This window comes from Trichosurus vulpecula, chromosome 9 (assembly GCF_011100635.1).
Source record: "Trichosurus vulpecula isolate mTriVul1 chromosome 9, mTriVul1.pri, whole genome shotgun sequence".
NCBI lineage: Eukaryota > Metazoa > Chordata > Mammalia > Diprotodontia > Phalangeridae > Trichosurus > Trichosurus vulpecula.
Genome location: NC_050581.1, coordinates 197,673,765 through 197,691,598, shown reverse-complemented (window position 1 = coordinate 197,691,598; position 17,834 = coordinate 197,673,765). Strand labels below are relative to the sequence as shown.

Below are 17,834 nucleotides of genomic sequence, written 5' to 3'. Positions count from 1 at the left end.
CAGACCTTAGCTCCCTTGACTTCTTTTTCTGGGGTGTGCTAAAGAGAAGGTGTACTCACAGATGCGACACACTTGATTGAGTGCATAAAGACCGAATGTGCTAAAATTGATGGCAATATGAAGTTATTGCATCAAGTTCACGTGAATCTTGCAAAGAGCATCAATCTTTGCATCACAAATGATGGAAATCATATCGAAGATGTTAGGCAGATTGGGGCCCGTTCATGCCTTTTCAGCTCACACAGCACTTATCTGTGTTCTTCCATACCTACTACTTAGGGCACTGAGCCGAGAGTTGGGAGACGCTCTCTCTTATTCCATGGCTGCCAGTACAGCCCTTGGAGTGCCCACCTGCTGTCCTTCCCTCCTGCTTCCTGATCAGCCCACTTCTTTTTCTGATTAGTAGGTAAGCATGAGCAACAACCCCAAATGAGGAAATGTCACCAAACTTCATTTAAGTTATGTCATTTATGCCTTCTTCATCATCACATTTGCCAGATTCAGAAATCCAATTTTTTAATTGTTAATTGTACCTCCTCTTTCTAGCCCTACCTGGCTTTGGCAAAGCTATTTCTGAAATGAAAGGTAGGCAGCAAGATAGAGGAGAAGTATGTGCTAAATAATAATAAACCTAAATTAGTCCTTGATGATCCCAAAGTAAAGTACTTTAAAAAGAAAAAAAAATTCTTTCATTTCCCCCAGATACCGAATCTAAAAAGATAACAAAAACAACCAAAATCAGTTTAATTTGGGCTGCCAAGAACTTTCATTAGTTCTGAGGAAGTGAGCAAATATTTAGTCAATTATATATCATGTGAAAATGTATTAACACTATTGTGCCACCAGGATAAAACCCGATACAGTAAAGAATTCATAATTTAACAAATATAACTAATAGCTCAGAAAATACAGTTATTTCAGTTTCTATTTATCTGAAGGAATACTGAAATAAAATTGTCATGTATCCCAATACCAGGGGTATATTTAAACTCTTGTAACAAACTGTGCTTTATCTGACTCTTGAAATCTTTGCAAGAATTTTGATAACTGATTGAAATAAAAGACATTCATTAAGACACCAACACTTCTCCCTGTATAAAACCTTTAGCAGGCGATAAGCTGCTTAATCTTCTACAATATAAACCTATAAAAGTCACAAAAATCATAAAATAGACCACAAAGATACTTTAATCTAGTCAACAACTAGATTTGGAAGAAACTTCAGAGACCAGCTAGTCCAAACTGTAAATGAAATGGAGCCCTCTCTACAATAACCCTAACAAGTTTAGCCACTGTTCAAAGACTTGCCATGTGTGAACAACCCTTTACGCCTGAGGGCAACTCAACTCTTCAGAAATTTTCCTTACAGTGAACTTACGTCTGCCTCAGTGGACTTTTGAATTCAATTCCTTCATTTTATAGATTAGGAAACTGAGGTCCAAAGTAGTCAAGTAAACTACTAACATTTATTAAGTACCTACTATGTGCTAGGTACTGCGCTAAGCCCTAGAGATTCAAAGTCAAAAGGGTAACAGTCCCTGCCTTCAAGGAACTTACATTCTAATGGATTAAATAAATTGACCAAGATTACATAGCTAATTGGCGGCAGAGTTGGCAGTAGAACCCAGTGTTCAGATTCTCACTCCAACACACTCAGTACATTGCCTCTCTCCTGTGTACTTGGGTGTGCATGGTAAAAACAGGACAGTCTTACACAACACGAAGTCCAAATGAGATCATGACATGTTGCTACACTTAATTAGGGTAATAATGCCTTCAAAAATGTTTTTGCTATAATGTAACATATTTCCTTATTGTCTAATATTTATTTCTACTGGATTTTTTCTGTAGGAAAAAAGTTGAAGTTATATTCTAATACAAATACTTGTAAGTAAAGTGTTAAATTTATTTGTACCATAAGAAAGACTTCTCAGAACTTTCTAACCTGTATATTATGTATTTTTGCAAAAAAAAATCACTGAAATTAGTGGATACTTTCGTAATGTTTATTTCTAGGGTACTTGAGTTAAAAATAACCACCAGACAATTACGTAGGGAAATACTGCATGGTTAGCATAATAGGATATTTTGGACAGTAAGTATTAAAGTAGTTCTTTTGCTTTGATGGAAGAAATCAAAACATTCATTATGAAATGAAGTAAAAAAATTTTCATTTGAAGCAATCTCTCTGTCTCCCCCTCTATACTCCCCCCCCACACACACACACTCATACACTATATTAGATCCAAATTGTCTATGAGGTCACAGACCTTGTCTCATGACAAGGTTTCTTTACTAGTGCCTTGGTACTTATGTTTAGCAGTTCAACTGAATAGTACCCAAAGTAAATCCATGCCTATGCCACCACAGATTCAGACCTTTTGCATTTCAGAGTTACCGTTTCACAAGCAAATTTCAAAAGTCTTTGTAAGTAGCAAGTGAGACAGCTGAACTAATAAGTGTGTTCAAATGAAAATTTTCCTCTATTTATGCCAGTTATGTTATTTTGAAAAGTTAACTAAAACTACCAGATACTGCTTATTTGTTCCCGTTAAATGGCAATTGGTTTCTAATCCAGTAGCCTTGGGGAAAGTCCCTGAACCTGAACCCCATTTGTGAGTCCTGCCCACCTTACAGTATCCTAGTGATCAGATGAGATAATATATGTGGATGCATTTTGCAAACTAATAACCTACAGAAATAAGTCACTATTATTCAAAATAAATGATTGGTTTTTTTAAGATGTAGGTGTCTATTTTTTAATCAAAATGTCAGAATTGAAAAAAGAAATTTTTAAAAAATTTTTTTCATATTTTTATTATTTAATATTTTTAGTTGTCAACATTGATTTCAACAAGATTTTGAGCTACAAATTTTCTTCCCACTCCTACCCTCCCCCCCACGCTAAGATGACATATATTCGGATTGCCCCTTACCCCAGTCTTCCTTCCCTTCTGTCACCCCATTTCCCCCCTATCCCCTTTCCCCTTACTTTCTTGTAGAGCAAGAAAGATTTCCATACCTCATTGCCTGTATATCTTATTTCCCAGTTGCATGTAAAAACAACTCTTTTTTTGAGCATTTGCTTTTAGAACTCTGAGTTCCAAATTCTTGCCCTTCTTCCCTCCCTACCTACCCTCCTTGAGAAGGCAAGTAATTCAACATAGGCCACACATGTATCATTATGCAAAATACTTCCATAATAGTCATGTTGTGAAAGACTAATTATATTTCCCTCCATCCTATCCTGTCCCCCTTCATTCAATTTTCTCCCTTGACCCTGTCCCTTTTCAAAAGTGTTTGCTTTTGATTACCTCTTCCCCCTATCTTCCCTCCCTTCTATCATCCCCCCTCTCTTATCTCCTTCCCCCTACTTTCCTGTGGGGTAAGATACCCAATTGAGTATGTATGTTATTCCCTCCTTAAGTCAAATCCAATGAGAATGAGATTCACTCACTCCCTTTCACCTGCCCCCTCTTCCCTTCCAATAGAACTGCTTTTTCTTGCCACTTTTATATGAGATAATTTACCCCATTCTATCTCTCCCTTTCTCCTTCTCCCAATATATTCCTCTCTCATCCCTTCATTTTGTTTTGTTTTTTAGATATCATCCTTTCATATTCAACTCACCCTGTGCCCTCTGTCTATACATACATACATACATATCTACACACACACACACACACACACACACACACACACACACAAATATATGTATGTATGTATATTCCCTTCAACTAATACTGAGAAAGGTCTCATGAATTACACACATCATCTTTCCATGTAGGAATCAAAATGGTTCAACTTTAGTCAGTCCTTTATGATTTCTCTTTCCTGTTTACCTTTTCATTCTTCTCTTGATTCTTGTATTTGAAAGTCAAGTTTTCTCTTCAGCTCTGGTCTCTTCTTTTTCGAGAATGCTTGAAAGTCCTCTATTTTATGGAAAATCCATATTTTCCCTTGGACTATTATACTCAGCTTTGCTGGGTAGGTGATTCTTGGTTTTAATCCTGGCTTCTTTTACCTCCAGAATATCATATTTCAAGTCCTTCAATTCCTTAATGTAGAAGCTGCTAGATCTTGTGTTATCCTGATTGTATTTCCACAATATTCAAATTGTTTCTTTCTGGCTGTTTGTAATATTCACTTCACTTCTTGACCTGGGAACTCTGGAATTTGGTGACAATATTCCTAGGAGTTTTCTTTTTGGGATCTTTTTCAAGAGGTGATCAGTGGATTATTTCAATTTCTATTTTACCCTCTGGTTCTAGAATATCAGGGCAGTTTTCCTTGATAATTTCTTGAAAGATGATGTCTATGTTCCTTTTTTGATCCTGGCTTTCAGGTAGTCCAATAATTTTTAAATGATCTCTCCTGCATCTATTTCCAGGTCAGTGGTTTTTCCAATGAGATATTTCACATTGTTTTCCATTTTTTTCATTCCTTTGGTTTGTTTATAATTACCTTGATTTCTCATAAAGTCACTAGCTTCCATCTTGTTCCAATCTAATTTTTAAGGTGGTAGTTTCTTCAGTGGTCTTTTGGACCTCCTTTTCCATTTGGCTAATTCTGCCTTTCAAGGCATTCTTCTCCTCATTGGCTTTTTGGAGCTCTTTTGCCATTTGGGTTAGTCTATTCTTTAGGGTGTTATTTTCCTCAGTATTTTTGGGGGTCTTCTTTAGAAAGTCATTGACTTGTTTTTCATGATTTTCTTGCATCACTCTCATTTCTCTTCCCAATTTTTCCTGTACTTCTCTTACTTATTTTTCTGAATCCTTTTGAGCACTTCCATGGCCTGAGACCAATTCATATTTTTCTTGGAGGCTTTTAATGTAGGCTCTTTGATTTTTTTGACTTCTTCTGGCTGTATGTTTTGATCTTCTTTGTCACCAAAAAAAGATTCTATAGTCTGCATCCTTTTACGCTGCCTGTTCATGTTCCCAGCAAACTACTTGATCCTTCAGCTTTTTGTCAGGGTACAACTGCTTTTAGAGTAGAGACTACTTTGTCCCAAGATTTAGGAGCCTTGTGCTGCTGTTTTCAGAGCTACTTCTACTCCACAGTCACTGCAAGCTCTGCCACACCTGTGCTCCTCTTCCCCCAAGAACTGCCAGCCTAGACTGCAACCCAGATCGAAGCAAGGCAAAGCAAGAGAACCCTGCCTCTGCTCCAGCAAAGCAACCCCTGCACTCCCACTCTGATCAGCCACTTGATTCCTCCCACTGTATGGGCCAGGGAGTCAGAAAACAGCCACAGCTGGTGCTCTGGAAGCAGCCACAGGAGCTTCCTGCTGCTGCCACCACACTACCTCCACCACCCCTGGGGCTGGGGCCAGACCATGCACTTTTCTCACCCAGATCCAGCAGTTTTCCCACTAACTTGCTCCATTGTCTTTGGCATTTGTGGGTTGAGAAGTCTGGTAACTGCCACAGCTCAATGATTCAGGGCCTAAGGCCTGCTCCACCCAACTCCCACTCTGCTGTATATTGGTGATTCCAGAGAAGCATTCTTTATAAAAGATGAATTTCCTCTGTATCATTTACACACATCCCCAAACAGAGCACAGACTTCTTTTGAAAGAAATTAAAGGCCTAAAAAATCTCATTTTGATATATTTTTGTCACATTTTCCTTTAAAGTGTTAGTGAAACATGTCAAAAGGAGAATTTCAATATGCACCACCTGTAATATGGGTATGTTGTTAGTTTTAAATTTCAGGTCACTAGTAATTTGCTGCAGATACCACACACACCATGTGCTTCTTATTTCATTGCCCCACGTGCCTATGCATTGCCTACAATACATTCTTTGACTCATTCTTTGCTTTATGTATAGAAAGAAATGGAGGATTAGAAGAATTAACTAAACAAATTTCATGTTTCATTTACTTCAAGTTTACATATCAATATAACCTCGAGATGTACTTAATCCTTGCCGTTACACTGTGCCTTTATTACTCTGAAAAAATAAGCATGATTTTCTAATTAATGCCTCCTTTCTTAAAACAGTTCATTTTTAGTCAATAAATGAAGTACCTACTATGTGCCAGACACTATTAAGCTAACCAGAACAGGACAGATTAGTATTACAGGCTTACTGAGGTGTCTCATGGGGAAAAAAACCTGGCTTGCAGACAGTAGGCATGCTTTGCAACCCAAAACTGATATAATTTGGGTTATAAGTGATTTATTTTTAAGCAGACATTAGCATTCTTCCTAAAATAAAACAATATACCTGAGAGAGTACTCATTTAACCTTGCTAAACTCACTTCTACATATACTACTTTAGTCTTTTAGCTGCTGGGGGGGAGGCGGGGAAATCAGGTTAATGTAAAGAATTAATTAAGCCTTCTTGAGAGAAGCCAACATGTCAATAACATGTCAAACATTATTTAAAAGAACAAGCACATGTAGTTGGTTGCCAGTATATCCTAAAGGCCTTTCTTAGCTTTCAAAGGCACACACATATTATGATTCTTTAAAAAAGCCTCACTGTAGTGCCATCAGATCTGAATGCTCATTTAAACAAAAAGTCTTCCTTCATCCCAAACAACTAGCAAGCTTTTCCGGATCAAGGTCAGATTTTTAAAATATTATATAATAATGACATTTTAATTATGTATGGAAAGAAGAAAAGAAAACTAACTCAAGGTAACAAAACTTCTGTCTATTAGGCTAAACGTGGTTCAGCAGAAGTTAAAAGAGGCAACCTGTGCAACTGAAGAGGATGAGTGTGTCTAGTCATTTAATTGTCACCAACTCCCAAGCCGACATTTTTCATGAACATGAGACGTGGCTACTCTAATTTCCATAGGTAGGTCTTTATCTTTCCCCTGTGCAAAAATGGAAATAAATTTGCACACACACACACACACACACACACACACACACACAGAGAGATTCTTCTGTTGGCTAGACACTTGGTGGGAAAAGAGAAAGTCTTTCCACACATTTCCCCTCTCCAATTTTACAAAACTGCTCTACTAATGGAGAACAATTCAACAACAAAGGAGAGAAACTGTTGCTAATAAGCTTCCTGTTCATCTAGATCAAAGCTTCTTAACCCGTGGTCTGTAAACTTTTAAAAAATACATTCTGATAGTTATTTCAATAGCCGGTTTCGTTTGTAATCCTGTGTATTTTACATTCTGCGTTTAAAAAGACTTTTTCTGAGAAAAGGTCCACGGGTTTCTTCAAACTACCAAAAGGGTCCACAAAAGAGCCCCTGATCTATAAAACAGAGTAGCCTTTTAAGGACTTTTCCTCTTTAGACAGAAGCAAAGCAGTTGGAGAATTTACTGTGTCTCTGTCTCTCTTTCTCAGGACTGAGTAGCCATTTTAAATGTGTTCATTTATCTATGAGAATAAATCTCCACTGCCAAATCATAGTTATAAAATCAGTGTGATTAGTAGATATGCATGAGCAACAACCCCAAATAAGGAAATATCAACAAACTTCATTTATGTCACTTCTGCCTTCTTCACCAACACATTTGCCAGATTCAGAAGTCCAATTTTTTAATTGTTAATTGTACCTCCTCTTTCTAGCCCTACCTGGCTTTGGCAAAGGTATTTCTGAAATAAAAGGTAGGCAGCAAGATAGATGAGAAGTATGTGCTAAATAATCCTAAACCTAAATTAGTCCCTGATGATCCCAAAGTAAAGTACTTTAAAAAGCAAAAACCCATTCATTTCCCCTAGATATCCAATCTAAAAAGATAATAGAAAGAGCCAAAATCAATTTAATTTGGGTTGCCAGAACTTTTACTAGTTCTGAGAAAGTGGGCAAATATTTATCCATGATGCTACATTAAAGAAGAAATAGCTTGACTATTGTGATGGAAAAATACTTTCAGTAACAATTTAACTAGAACATTTAGAACCAGGAGGCTGAGCTTTCTCTTATTCTCCCACTGCCACAAAGAGTTTCAGAACTTAAATGAGGCAGGTTAAAGTAACATTACCGCAAAGTGAATTTTAAAATGTCAATCTAGTAAAGTGATTTTAATGAAAACTAAATTACTTTCTTTACAAACTTGAAATGGGAAGAGGTTATTCATTAGTCATAAGCGTGGGAAAATCAGAAGACTCATTCATTCACTGCCATCTATAGAGGTTAGAGTCAGAAGTAGTTGCATAGTAGATGCATTCAAGAATCTTAGGTCACATTAAGGGCTAAATGTTCTGTGTACAATTTTATCTTAGTGGGCTTTTTATTAAAGTACAATAATAAACAAAACCCTTAAATGACAGAATCCCTTTTTGGTCTCTGTCAATTTAGTTTAATTGTTTAAAAACTTATTTAGAAATACAAAACTAAGCAGGTGGTTTATAGTTCTACAATAAAGGGACACATTTAAGTTTATGGAAAAATTAGTAATTGCTGGACTCATTTGTAATACACATACATACAAATAAGTTTAAACAAGATTTTATTTTAATAATGGGCCATATCACATCAATCTAAATTATTCCATTATGAAAATTTCTTCATTGAAAAGTGACCATTTCTTCCAAACTTCATAGCAAGCATAGCTTTAGCAAGTCAAATTTACATATTAATAACCTGGAGAAGTACTTAATCCTCCCTCTTATAATACTATTTTCCTTTTAAAAACTTGCTCTGGGTTGTTGAATTTATAACACACAAGGCACATAATGCTACAGAAAAATGTTACAAAGGTACAAGTATATGTAGTGTAAGAGAACAAAAAATCCTGTTCCAAAGATTTTTTTTAATCTCAGATTTGCAAAAATGTATTATTTCAAAAATTAAACTGTATTTCTGTTGTGTTTATATTCAACAGTTTACACAACACTAACATATAACCCATAACCACAAGGCATTTTTGCATCTCCCTTAACACAAACACTGATCTACAGACATTAAAGATTTCTTACATATAGCTCCATAGTCCAGCAGTTAACAAAAATGTAAAAACAAAGGCTCTTTAACCTCAGCATTTTCTTCCTTGATAATTTCACCATCTAAACCCCATGAGATCTGTAAGGCAAGTTGGCTCTTTAGATGGACTGGAATATGCTATACTTGTAGTGATATGTGTGTAGCAAAATACTTCATTATAAAACTCAACAAAACAAGAATGAGGAGAAAATATGTATTTTAGAGTTTCAAAGAACTGAAACTGTTTTAGATTTGGAGTCGGCACTGAAATATTTTTTTTTTATATAAACTTGTTGGAGATTGTCTCTTCACTGTATAATGCTTCATCATCAAGCTATTATTTATGAACAGCACACAGTTCCATCCTCCTGAGAAACACTCTACTAAGGAATGAGACTCTAACACTGTTCATTATCTTCTGGGATTCTCTGAATTCTATGTTTTCTGCAGATAAAGGCAAACATTCTCCTGACTCCCACCATCGCTGGATCCCAGTTACTATAATGGCATAGGAGAGTTGCAACAAAAAACAAAAAATATGTAGGGATAGCATCTGCAAAAAGTAACCAGGAAAACTGCACCTTCTGCAACCAGGTACCAGCTATTATGATCAGAGATATTGTAAGACTTAGGGCAAGTGTGCCAATAAGGGATGAGGTAAGAAAACAGCCCCATAATCACAGCAGCTCTGAGAGAACTGTTCCAATTGGGCCATTAATGACAATGGACATTAATACTAATGTATTGGGAAACTCAAAGGCCTCAAATCCAGTATAATGAAGTAAAAAGAGGAAGGGTCATGACAGCAGGAGAGTAAAGAGACCTACAAAACCAAAGAACATTGGTATATCCAATTTATCTTCTCTACTTTTTTATTAATCATAACAATATAGAGAGCATAGAGCATGGCACCAATAAGAGAACAAATGGATCCTTTTTTGTATCTTTTCCAGCAGATTTCTCAGTCCCTAAAAGGTTTACCAGCACAACACCTCCAATACATAAAATGTCAGCTAACAGTTTAGAAAGAGTAAATCTGTCTCCACTGTTACTTGGAAACACTGCAGCTAAGACTAAATTTAAAAGCCCAGAAGTAGAAAACAAGATGTTAACTATAGCAACTGTGTGTCTGAAAGTGCTTCCTGATATGATAAATTTTTTTTCCAAACCACACAAAGCAAAAGAAAAAGCTCATTTTGCTACTTGAGCTGTGCTAAGTTTCCCTAGTTTTCAGGATTGACTCTTGTTCTTTCACAGCAGGATATGACATTCGGGATAACTTGGCTTCCAATGCACTACAACGCAGTTGCTGGATCTCCATAATATTAATGAACCTTATTAATTAATTAATGAACAGATTTTTTTGGGGGGGTGTTACATTCACACCATTTGGACTTTCAGGTTTTTCACTTGCCAAGACATGAAATTTCACAGGAATATACAGAGGTTCACTCGAAAAACTATTGGTGGTGTTATCTGTAGCACAAGCAGCAAGGTAACCTTCAGCATCTGCAAAAAAAGGCATCATGTCTTCCAAGAAATCCTAGTGTGCACTGTTGCCTGCATGGCTTCCAAATAATAAAGCCCAAGAGGTATAAAACAAACATTGATGTTTTTGCAAAGATGCTGAAGAATGGTTTATTATATTGAGTAAAAACATATGAACTAAGTTCTAAGGAAGCAACCCATATAACATCCATGAGTAGGAGAATAACATCAAGGGCCATTCGCCTCTGCTGAGTAAAAGCAGCGGGTTTGGAATTCTTTCGGTTCATCATAAATACTCACACCATTTGCAGTGTCCCTTTCAAGGCCTTTTTCAGGTCTTGGAGAGAAAAGCTTGACAGATTTGCACAGCAGAGAATAGTACAGGCTGAAGAATTCAAATCCCCCTGGCTATCCTGCACCGCGATGGCGTCATGCCAACACCATGAGATGCACGGCTAGGGCCGGGCCGCGCCCTGCAGTCCACCGCTACAGCTCGGTCCTCTGCGACCAACGTCCACTGAGGGCAGTCACTGAGCCCGCGCGCCCCTCATCTCTCTTGACAGGGGAGGGGAATTCAGGCTCCTCTAAAGCCTTATGGGCTCCCACGGGAAGAGGGCTCCCAGTCGCGTCTCTCCCCCCAGACAGGAAACTTATTAGTCCCACGTTAATAACATGAGAATTAGTTCATTTTTTTCCTAAATATGAGGTGGGAGAGCAATGACTGTATCCTTCCCTAGGGAGGAAGATTGTCCCTAAACGTGGGGGTCCTTCAGAGGACCTAAGAAATAACCAATGATGCCACTAGAAGAAATATGTAAGGACAACTTAATCAGACCTTTGGAAAAGACACCTTTCCATCAACAGCGACAGCAACAACAAAAATCGAGGCAGAATCTCTGCCCTCGAGGAGCTTGGTCTAGTTGAGGAGCGAAGAGTGATAAGCATGAAATTATTATAGAGGAGCAGAGGGTGGTCCATAATTCAGGGACAAATTAGGTAACACAGAATATAAGTGGGCAGAAAAGGCTGACATCAGTGCGGATTGAAGTAACAGGATTTAAGGCAGAGGACCAATTTTCTTGATAACAATTTACAAAATATAAGGAAAACAAAAAGTATGAATCAATACCCCAGTGGCACTACGTCACTTCAAAGCAATAACAAGAAAGTAAAATGAGTCCAATGACTTCCCTGAGGTTTTCCCTAATTGCTTTAGTATCTGCAGGAATTCTCCTGAAAAACAACACACCTGTCGTCTCTTCTTATTCGAAAATATGTGGCTCCTTCTTAGGACTGAATTTTTTTAAAGCCATTGGTTCATCACTACTCAGTTACAAAGAGGCACATTCCAGCTTGATGTCTGTCAAAGCTTCAGGATGATCAGAGCAGGTCAAGAGTGGAAGGGACAGGCTCAGGAGCTGGGAGGCACCCACAATGTAGAGATCTTCAAGAAAAGACTGGCCAACCACCCATTGAGCATGGCCCAGAGAGGATCTGTAATAAGGAATGGGATAGAATCTATTACTCCTGAGGATCTGGCTTGCTGGGAGATTCTGTGGTTCCGTACAAGACTGGGTGGCTATCTGGAGGACTGCCCCCACACACCTCTTGGATCTTTCAGGACCAGTGCTTTTCTATAACCAAGAATAGCTGTAGACCCTCTGAAAGGGATGTGATGGCTTCAATATTGAGAGTCTATCAAAGGCACACAAGGGGGATTTCTTTTCTAGGCTACATTATTCCTATCTGAGGCCAAAGGAGAGGATGAAAGTGTGGTCCCTGGTAACACCCTGCAAAGGAGAGAAGCCTAGGCACCTGAATCAAATGTCCTGCACCCCCAAACCATCTAGCCCCCTGCCATGAAGTCTGCCAATGGCAGGGATCTCTCATCATCTTCACATGCCCTCTCCCAAATTATACATGACAATGACTGTTCATTTTAATCACTCAATTTCTTAATTCATTCGTTCATTTAACAAGCATTTATCAAGCCTCCACCATAACCCAGGCACTTCTGGTAGACATGAGGAACACAAAGAAATGCCCCCACCCCAAGGCAGTCCCTGCCCTTGAGGAGTTTATGAGGATATTACCATTACCCAGATAAGTTGACATAATTGATTTAGAGCTGGAAGAGATGTCAGAGGTCACCTAAGTCAATTGTCTGATTGACCACTGAGGAATTATGACTTATGGAGGGCACGTAACTGGCCCAAGGTCACACAGGAGTGTGTGTGTGCATGTATATGTCTGTGTTTGTGTGTGTCTGTGTGTGTGCATATGTGCCCCCACAACAGAGGTATGAAAAGTCAAGCTGCAGCAGGAACTACGATCCTCCCAGGTTCTATCTGGATGAAACCTTCCAAAGTGACTGGAAAATTAATTCTCCAAACATCTATTTCCCTGGGGGAACTTGAAGAGCAGGACAGCAGATCACTGACAGAGCTCATTGGTTTCTCTTCGCCAAAGGGAAAGATAGGCTTGGAGTTCCTATAGAAACAGTCTGAGTGAAGGACAACAAAATGAAATGTCATCTCCATTCCACCAACCCTGGGACACTGGCTTGTACTAGGGAGTAGCCCTAGTACAGGAGGGAAGGCATTAGACTAGAAGTCAGAGAGACCTGAATTGAAAGCCAAGCCGTATTTCCAATGTTTCTAGTGCCTGGCACATAGTAGGTATTTAATAAATACTTTTTGCCTGATTCTACTTGCAAACTGGGCAAGTGGGACACTGGTCAAGTTTCCTCACCTGGGCAACGTAAAAGAGAATCCTTCCGCTGCTGACCCACATGGTTATTGGGAAGAAGGCAGTGGTGACTGGCCCTGTGGTTTCATTAGGATAGATGAGGAATCTCCTGCCAACGCAAGCTACCTCCTTATCTACAAGTTACAGGCTTGGAGAGTTATCAAGAAGATTGAAAGGTTTGGAGAGCATGGCTGGAACTATGCCTGAAGTTATAAATTACAAATTGTGCCCAAATAATTATAAAGCTGTGTGTACCCTTTGACTCAGCAATACCACTATGAGGTCTGTTTCCCAAGATGATCAGGATAAAAGGAGAAGAACCTCCATGATCTAAAACATTGATAGCAGCTCTGGCAAAGAAATGGAAATTGAGGGGATGCCCATCAATTGGGGAATAGCTGAACAAGTTGTGGATATGAGCATGATGGAATACTACTGGGTTGTAAGAAATGGTGAATGTGATGATCTTAGAAAAACATGGAAAGACTTGCATGAAATAACAAAGAGCAGAATGAGCAGAATGAAGAGAACATTGTCTATAGTAACAGTAATATTGCCTTGGGGGGGAAGAAAATCTGGAACGCAGGATCATGCAAAACTGAGTGTTGTAAACTAAAAAAAAAAATCTTAATAAAAAAAAAGAATGAGTTTGAGCCAATAAGTAATTTTGACTATTATAAATACCCAAATTAACTAAAAGGGATCTATGAAGGAATATGGTATCTGCATCTAGAGAAACAACTGGTAAACAGGAGTAGGTATGGAATGGATTTACATACATATATTCATATACATGTGTGTAAAGGTAGCCATCTGCAGGGTGTGGGGGAGGGAAGGAAAAAAGAAAATTAAGTGATAACTTTATTATAAATTGAAAAGGAAAAACAAGTTGTACATATTATATTTGCAGGTCTGTGTGAAATACTCTATTTTTAAATTCTAATTTTTCTGTTCTTCTTAAGTTCAGAATAAAACAAGACAAAATTTTAATTTTAATTTTCAAAATACTTGCAGAAGGAAAAAAGAAGAAAATTGAGAAGTTATGACTTAACTAGAGTTAAAGAGCCCCAGGACCTGAGTTCACATCTTTTTGACCCTGAGACTCAGTCTCTGTCCATTCTCCATGTTACCTCCCAATGAAAATAAGCTTTGAATAAATATACAATATTCTTATTTAGAGGACTCGATGTCCGAGGAGACATTGGCAGACATCCTGAAGGTTTTGGGGGTAAAGAGGGGCAGAGGTGGGTCAAGGTGACATCTCCATACCTTCATCTTTGGGCAAAGGAAACAGGAAGGACAATCAGCATTGACATCACCAAGCCTCCCCTCCCGCTCCATGGAGAGCCCTGGTGCACACCTCTTAGAAAGGTCAAATGCACAAGGTCTGAGCAGCTCACTGTCTTTGCTGACACCACAACAGGCCATCTCTGGACACTCTTTCCACTGACCTGATTTCTCCATCCATCAGTCTCTTTGCTTCCTTGGGTTCTCCTCAGGCCAAGAACTGGCTCAGCCAGAATGAGACTCTGCCAAGTGGTTGCTGTGGCTGCCCTCTGGACCTGTGAGTCAGCTTCTCCCTCTTTTCAGATCAGGTGAGAAATGGAAGAAATTCTCAGAAGGACCTCTTCACATCTCTGTGTTCTCTTCTTTTATTTCTAGTTGGAAATGAAGCTTTACAACTGACGCAGTCTCACATCTCCATCACCACACAGCTGGGCAAAACAGCACGGGTGACTTGTAAAGTGTCCGACACTACATCCTTTAGTTCTGAATACGTACACTGGTACCAACAGAAGCCAAACCAGCCTTTGCAACATCTGCTTTTTATCCAATCAACCAGCATCTCCAACAAAATATCCGTAGGTGATAAAGTGAACAAATTTGTGGCAGTAAAGATTGAAGACCAAGGAATCTCGATCCTAGCAATAAATGAAATAACACATGAAGATGAGGCCACCTACTACTGTGCAGGTTGGGTGGACCACAGCAATCAACACTCACTGACAACACCTACAAGAATCCTGCCCTCCTCCAGTCCCTCCCCACATCCTCTTCCCTGGGGGCCACCTCCTCATTTCTCACTCCCATCCTCAGCCTGACTGCACCACTTCCTGCATTTCTTCCCAAGGCCATGAGGCCCATATCTATACCATACCACATTCCTGCTCCCACTCACACAGGTTCCCAACTCCCTCCATCACCACCATAGTCATTCACATCTCTACAAGACTGTAAGATTTCCATTGGTTTTATGGGTTGGACTAGACAGCTTCTGAGGTCCCTTCCAATTCTCAAATTCTGTCATTCTGCTTTTTGGCAGAGAGTCTTACATTATATTATGTGGTCTCCCCCTCTCCACCACGGTATTGAATAGGTTCTCGTTCCATGCCCATTTTACAAAGGTAGAGAAGCTAAGAAATGATTTAAGTGAATTACTCAGAATCATCTATCTGAGGCAGAATTTGAACCCAGATAGTCTTAACTCCAGGTCTGGTCCCTTTTCCAAGACTCATGAGCCAAAGTTGGCAATTGGAACCAATATTCCTCAGGAGACAATAGAAGAAACAGGAAAAGCAAGACATTAATATCATCTTTCCTTAATTAATATCATCATTCTTTAGGTCTCTCAGCCAACTCAAATGCTTTTTCAGATAGAATTTGGATTAAGTGACCAGGGAAGAGCCTTCCAACAATGAAATGCTATTTCTCCTCATTACTTATGGTGGTGGTCCTTCATTAGCTTTGTCAACCAACAAGTGTTGATTCAGGTGAAATGTGGCCAATGCTGTAGGGAAGATGAAAGGAGGCCAAGACACAGTTTCCTTCAAGAAACTGTCAATAGCCTTGAGGAAATAGTATGACCAACAGTGAAAGAAAACATATGTCTGTAGATGACCAAAGCCTGAAGTGGGGGAAGGCAGGGAGGGAGATCTTGGCCATGGGGGATAGGGGTGGGGCACTGAGAATGCTTCATGGAGGGAAATCCAAGCAAAATGAATGATTTCATGAGCCAAATTTCAAAAGATAGAAGGATGAGAACTCTATGAATTCTCCCCTTTTTTGTACAACGGATAAATTGAAACAATAAAAATTTAAGGAAATTCCTTGACAAAATGTTCCATTAGTAGTCTCTGTGTACTCTTTTCAAAAGCATTTCTCTAATGTTAAAAACACACCATTACCCTCTATCAACAAGCATTTATTAGGTATTGTAATGGCAAGCAGGGTGGGACTTTTGCTGGTTTTTGTTCTGGAGTGCTTCTCAGTGCTAAGGCAGTCAAGTGCCTTTGAGTCTTGCCTTTGTTTTGATCAAGAGTCTTTGACTGAATTAGGAATCTTCGATGACCTGCTTAAGTCATGGAAAAGCCTAGGTCACATGGGTTTGACTGGCATGGTTGTGATGCCCTATGACCCTTAAGAAGTGTATATATTCTCTGAGGTCAGCATTTTGCTGGGGGCTCACTCATTGGAAGAGCATTCCTGTGATTTGGCCAGACAAGACTCTGGGCAGCACTTAAGGAGCCCCCTGGCTTTGAAATCCTAGATGTCGGTGCTTCTCTCTCTGGTAACTGGGTATGTATTACTGTGATCAAACAGTTAGAAACCTGTCTGTTGCTTTGTGTTTAATTGCTCTGTTTATATGATTTCTACTTGTAATTTTTGTTTGTTTTCTCTGAAGTTCAAGGTGCTGACTTTTCCCCCTGAAATAAATGATTAATATATGTGTGTTTAATTACAGTGAGATTGTAAACAACTGAAAGTTGCTTTCCTAATAACAGTGGATCAAAGGACCTGTGCTAGTATCCCTCCTGTGTGCTGAGGTTATTGGCCTCACACAGCCATAGTAGCTGCACGTAACATTGTTGTCACAAGCATCTTCTATACGATCCCTTAACTTCTCAATGTCCCAGGTAACACTCTAAGATCATAAGTTTCAGAATATGTTAATCTACATTGGTTGAGGGGCTTCCTAACTGGGAGGTCCCTACAACAATGAAATCATAGATATAGTAAAAAAAAAAAGTGCTTTCCAGGCATTGTGCCGGTCTAAGAGATGTGAAAAACAAAAATTTCGCTCCCCTCAATGACCATATGTTTTATGGGGGAAGGAACATGGACACATATATAAGAAAGTCAAAATGGGAATGGGGAGATGGGGACTGGACTGGACTTGTGGTTTAAGTCCTATCAAGAACTCCCAGGTGAGGAAATTCCTTCTATCGATAGAGGCCAGAGCCTTCTCTCAACTTAGAGCATTAGAGGCTTTCTTGGGTTACTGGGAGCTTCAATTAATTGCCCAGGGTCACATATGTCAAAGACATGACTTCAACTCTGGCCCTCCTGATTTTGAGTACAGCTCTCTATCCTTTACCCCAAGCTTCCTCTCATAAAAAGGAAATATGACCTAATTTAGGTGGCAGGGTGAGGCCCCGGTAGTGGGAGGGAATTCATGAAAGTCCCTCTGCATGACAATGTAGCTGGCCTGGCTCACTGAGGAAGGCTAGGAATTCCTGGAGGAAGAGGAGGGGGTAGTTGTCCTGTCATGGCAGACACCTCTGGGATCAAATAGAAAACACCTTGTTTGGTGTTCAAAGCCCTTCATAACCTGGCCCCTTCCTACCATGCCTGCCACCTTCTACCTTCCACCTTGCTTCACACAGAAACATATGAACACACTTATGCACGCACAC

The 17,834-nt window shown here is 39.2% G+C and overlaps 1 protein-coding gene and 1 pseudogene across 1 annotated transcript in view; one reads left to right on the top strand and one right to left on the bottom strand.

Moving 5' to 3' along the window:
- Positions 1 to 17,834, top strand: part of LOC118830593 (T cell receptor gamma constant 1) — a 93,692-nt gene that overhangs the window by 31,497 nt on the left and 44,361 nt on the right. The gene's annotated exons all lie outside the window — the stretch shown is intronic.
- Positions 9,206 to 10,836, bottom strand: LOC118830592 (annotated as a pseudogene).